Below are 7051 nucleotides of genomic sequence, written 5' to 3'. Positions count from 1 at the left end.
ACTAAATGATCCTTAATAAACAAATGTCTATTTTGGAATCACATCTGTGTGTTGTTTCAGTTTTTGTTGTTGTTGTTGTTTATTTGTTTAGTACCAGGGATTGAACCCAGGGTCGCTTAACCACTGAGCCACATCCCCAGCCCTTTTTATTTTTATTTAGAGACAGGGTCTTGCTAAGTTGCTAAGGCTGGCTTCGAACCCAGGACCCTCCTGCCTCAGCCTCCCAAGCCTCTGGGATGACAGGCATGCGCCACTGCACTCAGCAATCTGTGGTTCATTCATTTTTCTGCATCAGAGATTACAACTGGGGACCCTGCTACCAAATCCTGCCAAGGACCTGTTTACTGTCTTCCGTGGTTTTAAAAAAATGGAATTTGTTGCCACATTGAAAAACAGGGATTTCACATTAAAATCCTGGGTTTCTTTTTTCTTTCTTTTGTGGTGCTGAAGCTTGAACCCAGGGCCCACGCTTGCTAGGTAAGCACTCTACCACTGAGCTGTCCTCCCGACCCTAGCCTCCTTTGAAGAACCAGCCTTCCTGGCAGGAGCTGAGAGAAGAGGCCCCTTTGGGGAGGCAGAGCAGGGCTCACTTTCCAGTTGGACTCAGACCCCACCTGTCTCTGTGCTTCACCAACCCGGTGGCCAGTGGTTACTGGCACTCTATCACCGGCTGATGCTGATGAAGTAGGAAGTATCATTTCCCACAGAGCTGATGGCCGAGTGGGCAGGATGGGCCAGTAGGTCAGTAGTGATGCAGAAGCTCTGCCCTAGAGGGAGCCCAGGGCAGACGAGAGGGCCACACCCCGACAGGCAGGTTGCTGAGTCCAGCTTGCAAGAGACCTCCACGCAGGGGAGAGGGAGGGGACACTCCAAGACATCCGCAGAGACCCGATGACTTGGCCCACAGCAGGCAGCACGCCCTGCCTTGACCCCGAGCATGACCCTGACAATCCTGCCTTCAAGGCTGATCCTAGGCTGCTCTTTTCCTCCGCCCTGATGGCTTTTAGGGTTTCTCCCTTTGGGTTTCCTAGAGATTCAAAGTTGCACTAGCAAATTAAAATGATTCTGTCTCTTTTCTTCGTATCCCTAATATATAACACAATGCAGGGGGAGGGCACTTTGTTCACAGGAGGGTCACCTCCTTCATGCCTGTCACTCACTGAGTCTCTGGGAGCATTTGGGGTTTGGACCTCAGAGACAAAGACATCTGCGCATCGGGGCCTTCCCATTTTATCCTTGTCAAAGCGGAACTGAGTCCTGCCCAGGCCAGAAGAAAGAACACAGAGCCGAGAGCTGCCCAGGCCCCCCACTTCACTTCCTCCTGGGCTGTGGGCATCGGGAACCCATCCACTCATCCGAAGAGGAAAATGAACTCCCCGATGCTGTGGTTCTGCTCCAGGGGCAGGGATGGGCCCAGGGTGACCCAGCAAGTGTGGGGAACCTGTGGGACATATCTATTCCAGATCACCGTCAATCCGCGGCTTCCTTGGTCCAGCTCATCAGCCAGCGCGTTCCCAGGATGAACCCCAGGCTTCACAGAAACCAGATTTAGCCCAAAAGTTTGGCCAAGATTGAGTCACGTATTTGCTTATTGATTCATTCCATGAAAACTCACTGTGCTGTGTTGTGTCCATCTACAACCAAAAAATATTTTTGGCCCAGGACGCTATTTCAAACCTTTACAATGCATCTTTTGTAGGTGAGGAGCCTGTTTTCCTAACAGCGGCCTCACGGGGCCTCCCTAAGCCTCGCGCCCCCGTTACTACAGGATTTACCAAGCAATTGGAGCGGTATTTGAAGACAAGCTGTTAGAAACTTGGTGTTGAATAGAATTGCAAGCCTATATTTCTGAGGTCGGCTGTGTCGGCGCTGCTGACTGCCACCCAGGTGGTCCTGCACAAATCGCTGACCTCTGAGCCTCAGTTTCCTGGTGCACACAGTGGGTGGGGGTGCACACAGTGGGTGGGGGTGTACACAGTGGGTGGGGGTGCACACAGCGGGGGGGATGCTCACGGAGCCTAGCTCGCCCAGTCAATGAAACTGCCCAGGCAGGCGCTTAGCTGAGTCATCGTCCAATGGCCCGTTGCCGCTGGCAGGAGGTTCAGCGGGAACCGGAGGAAGGTTTTGGTGGCTGTGGCTGGGTCCTCTGCTTTATGCAGGCTCCCGGCTCCCTGAGCGCCTGCAGCTCCCCCGGGGCCCGGTAGGTGGCGCTGTACGCGCTGCGCTCCACCCCTCCCCCCACCCCGCCGAGCCGGAGCCCCAGGCAGGCCCCGCCCCTGCCCCGCCCCCTAGCCCGCAGCCCCCGCCCCCAGTGGGACAGCGACCGGGTCGGAGCCTGTGCCCTTCCCGCCTCTTCGACTTGTTTCCCCGAGGGCCAAAGAGGAGTCCTGCGTGAACATTTGGGAAAGTTTGCAGACCTTCCTGGGTTTCTCCTTCAGGCCAGCTCTGTATGGGGGTCCCTGGTGTGTCTTGTCACTTGTGTCACTACTGTTGCCACTGCTCCCTGCCCCGCCACCGCCTGACAATTTTTGGATTCCAGCTCAGATTCTGTAACTTCGTACCTGTGTGACCCAGCAAATGTCAGTGCGCCTCTCTGAGCTTCAGCTTCTGCATCTATAAATACGAGGAGACCACCTCTGCCTTCCAGGATGACATAAAGCAGTGTGTGGGGGATGCCTGACACGGGGAGGTGTTCATCAAGTGGCTTTTACTAATGTCTTTATTTATTTTGGTGCTACCATCTGGCCAGGGGTTCCTAAAGAGGACAACCCGCCGTGGAGGTGCAAAGGCCCTGGAGCAGGAGAGGAAGCAGCATATTTGAATATCCCAATGCAACAGTCACGGCACGGCCACACGCACTCACCGGGGATGGAACCCAGGGCCTGGCACACACTGCACAAGCACTTTGCCACCCAGCTGCACCCAGCCCCACTCCTTGTTCTTAAAGATACAGGGAGGCCCCTGTCAAACACAATGAGAAAGAATGTCCCAGAAAACATCCTGCAGTCTGGCTGCTACTCCTCCCTCTGCCCTCCCTCAGCCCAGATCTGCTGTGTGACTGTGGGTGACTTACTTCTCCCCTCTGAGCCTCAAATTTCCTCATCTTTAAAATCAGGGCATTGGGTGGTTGGTGTTCTCTCCCCTCCCCTCTGCAGCTCTGTCTGGCTACCAGGGACACCTCTTGGCCTTGTGAGCAACCCCTGGCTGTTTTCATGACCCCAAGAAACCAACACTCTGCATTGAAGGGGACAAGTGGCCAGCTTATTAGCACCTTGACCCCCAGGGGCTGGCTATAGGGCAGCTAGATGAACTGTTTATCAGCCCTGGACCTGGGGGGATTCTCTGAAAGTCAAAGTCTTTCAGCCTGTTTGCTGGCCGCCTGCTGTGAACGCGCTCCTCAGCTTGGCCCAGGGACCCTGTAAGACACAGGGGCTGTACAGGGTCCGGGTAGGAGGAACGCCATAAATCCAGGAAGGAAATGCTCTGTGCCTTAGTTTTTGGGGGGCTGAGGTGGGGAGGGGCCCCTCACCTCTGCGGAAGTCACTCTCCAGAAAGGGCTCATTAAGCTTTTGCAATCCCATGCACCATAGCCCGGGCCTCCCTGGGCCCAGCTGTCCACCCAGAGACCAGGCCAGCCCCCGCCTCCACACTCCCTTCGCCGGGGCACAGCTTAGGATGCCGCCTTTCTGAAGAGCCCGGCTGTGGCTCAGCCACACCCACAGGCGGCCAGGCCAGCTGCCCAGAGACTCCCGGAATCACTGCCAGCCCCTGAGCGACCAGAGTGGCTGTACCCATGGCAACGTCATCCGAGGAGAAAGGCACCTGGCCTCAGGTTTCTGCCCCAGGGAGATTCCAGAAGAGCCTCATTGAAGGTGGGTCCTGGGCAGGGTGGGGCCTCCAGACAGAAGCCAACTCTCTGCAGGAACCAAGGTATACAAACTAGCTCACTGTCTCCAGCCTCCTCCTGTCCCGACTCCAGGGATTCTTGGAAAGGGGGGGCGGGGGGGGGGGAACTGCTGTCCCCTCAGGCAGGCTTCAGAGGACCCTGCCCCTTCTCAGCTGTATGACCCTGGGAAGGTGTCTTCACCTCTCTGAGCATGTTCCTCTCCTGGAAGACCAAACCTGCACAGTACCTGGCACACAGCAAGCACTCCATAAGTGCCCACGTGTTAGCTCCAGTACTTCCCCAGCCCTCTTTGCCCCATTACCTCCTTTTGCGTGGCTGGAGCCCATCCAAGGCATGACTAGAATTCCTCCCCCGGCCCCCTCTCCATCTCATCCAGGCAGGTGTGGGCAGGGTGTTGCTCTAGCGGCTGGAGGGTGTGGTTGGAATTCAGAAGCGCTCAAACTGCACCACCAGCCGCAGCTACCTCTTTGAACCAAGGATGCTCCAGTTGGCCCCTCTGCAAAATGGGCTGGAGGCCCCCTCCCACAGCAGAGGCCCCATCCCTCATTTTACAGGTGAGGCTCAGGAGACAGGTTCAGAGAGGCGAGGTCACCTGTCCAAGGTCACACAGCTTAGAAGTCTAGCAGAAACACACCTAGAACAATTTTGACCCCAGAGACCACGTTCTTTTTAATCCTTTATAACAGCTTTATTGAGATACACAACTCACCCATCCAGCGTGTTATTCAGTGCTGTGTAGTATTTTGGGATGAGAGCGAACATCACCACAGTCGATTTCAGAACACATCACCCTAAAATAAAACCCCCAACTCTTTGGCCATCACCCTGGACCTAAAGCTATGGATTTGTCTCCTGTGGACATTGTCTATAAGTCCCTCCTCTGTTCTCCTCCTTATCCTTTCTGAACTGCAGAAAGGTTCCAAAGAACCCAATTTCCCCCCACTTTTTTTATTGTGGTAAAGACTTTATCTTACCTGTTGTGTGTGTGTGTTCGTGTGGGTGCTGGGGATGGAACTCCAGGGCCTCGTGCATGGTAGGCAAGTGCTTTACCATTGAGCCACATCCCCAGCTCTTTTTATTTTTTTATTTTGACACAGGGTCTCACTAAGTTGCCCAGGCTGGCCTCGAACCTGCGATCCATCCTCTTGCCTCAGCTTCCCGAGATGCTGGGATGACAGACATGCTCCATTGAACCCCGCCATTTTGAGCATTTTTAAGTGCACAGTTCAGTGGTAGTAAGTATCTTCATGTTGTCCTACTGTCACCACTGACCATCGCCAGAACTCTGCATCTTGCAAACTGAAATTCTGCCGGGCGTGGAAGCGCTGTAATCCCAGTGGTTGGGGAGGCTGAGGCAGGAGGATCCCAAGTTGGAGGCCAGCCTCAGCAGTTTAGCGAGGCCCTAAGCAATTTAGTCTCAAAATAAAACATAAAAATAGACTGGAGATGTGGCTCAGTGGTTAAGTGAAACTGGATTCAATTAAAAAAAAAAAAGTGAAACTCTACAGAATAAAGGAGAATGCCACATTCTCGCCTCCCCACAGCTTCATGGACAAGCACTTGGGGTCAGGGGACACTGGGGATTGAATCCCAGGGTGCTCACCACTAAGTTACATTCCACCCCTTTTTTAAAAAGAACTTTATTTTTAAACAGGGTCTCACTAAATTGCTGAAGCTGGTCTCCAACTTGGGATCCTCTTCAGCCTCCCAGGAGTTGGGATTCCGAGCCTGCGCCACCGTGCCCCCCTCTACCAGCACCCCTGAGAGCATCCGCTAAGTCCCAGGTGCTGGTCCTGTTTCCTGGAACAGAGGGGGTGGGAGGGCAGCTCCTGCCTACAGCTCCCACGTAATCCCCTGCAGGCGCGGGGAGACACTGACATTCAGGCCTCCAGCCCAGGACGGCTTCTGGCATGGGGGGGTCTCATGGCCCAGTCTGTCAAATGGGGCCCCTGGCCCTTTCCTCCCACCTGGGAGAGGAGCAAGTTCCAACCCTGGCCCCAGATCCTTTGGTCTCCAACCTGGCTCCGCCCCAGCCACCTCCAATTCCCCCAGTGGCCCAGCTTCAGGGAGGCCAGGGGCCCCGCACACATTCCTCACCTCCTGCTGGCTGGCTCTGGGGCCACCCAGGAGGGAAGGCCTCCATTGGGCTCCCCACCCCCACCCCCACAGGGAGGCCGCCACTTGTGGAGGGGCCACTGTCATCTCCATCAGTGTCCCAACCTCACAGCCTGGTTGGTGTGTGTGTGTGTGGGGGGGCTTCCTGGGCCACGCCCCCTCCTCCCAGACGTGGGCGTTGACTAAGGTTTCTGGGCAGAGGTTTCACCCTGGTGGCTTGAAAGCATCGCTTCTGGTCAGGGTTTGGGTCTGTCTGTCTGTCTGTGTCCAACAATTCTAAAACCCCACTTTCCAGCTGTCGAGTCTCCTGGGGGACATTGCTGTCTGCAGCCCCCCTCCAGCGAAGATGGCTAGAGTGTCCCAGGCCTCTGCTCACACCTGATGCTCCCCCCAGCGTGGCTGTGCCTGGGAGGAGTGCACTCCCAGTCCCCGCTGGCCCGTGTGGAAACCTGGGCCCCGGGGAAGGACCTGCCCAGGGCCCCTGGGCCGCTGAGGGGTGGAGCATCCTTTGGGCTCAGGGAGCCTGCTCCAGGGCCAGCACCCCTGGGTTTTCCGACCCCCCGTGGGGATGCTCCAGCGGACCCAGGGCTGGGGAGATGGGGGTCACTTTTGCCACCACCACCCCCCCCCCCCGCCAAATAAAAGACAGGCGTTGATGGTCCCCTCTGTGCCAGGCTCGGGCTACCAGCTGGCTAACGACCTGAGGAACATGCCTGTCAATCAGGTGCCTCCGCGGTCGGCCGGGAGCTGGCGGGGACAGGGACCCACGGCCGGCCATCCTCTGGGCTGAATGACAGCAGAGCCACCAGGAAGCCCGTGACCAGCCGAGAAGGCGCTCCCCGGGCCGCCGCGGTCACCGAGCCAGCGGCCTGAGGCGCCCAGACCAGCTGGTGTCGCCCCCAGCGCGGGACCCTGCGGCCGGGGATCGCGACGCCCATTTTCCAGGGGAGGAAACTGAGGCCGGCGCCCTCCCGAGCCCGCGGGGTTGCAGCGGGGCCTGGAGGGCGCTGGCCGCCTGCGCCGGGGGCG

Source organism: Urocitellus parryii, chromosome 3 (genome assembly GCF_045843805.1).
Source record: "Urocitellus parryii isolate mUroPar1 chromosome 3, mUroPar1.hap1, whole genome shotgun sequence".
Lineage (NCBI taxonomy): Eukaryota > Metazoa > Chordata > Mammalia > Rodentia > Sciuridae > Urocitellus > Urocitellus parryii.
The sequence above is the reverse complement of the archived record's forward strand: the minus strand, read 5'-3'. Positions refer to the sequence as shown.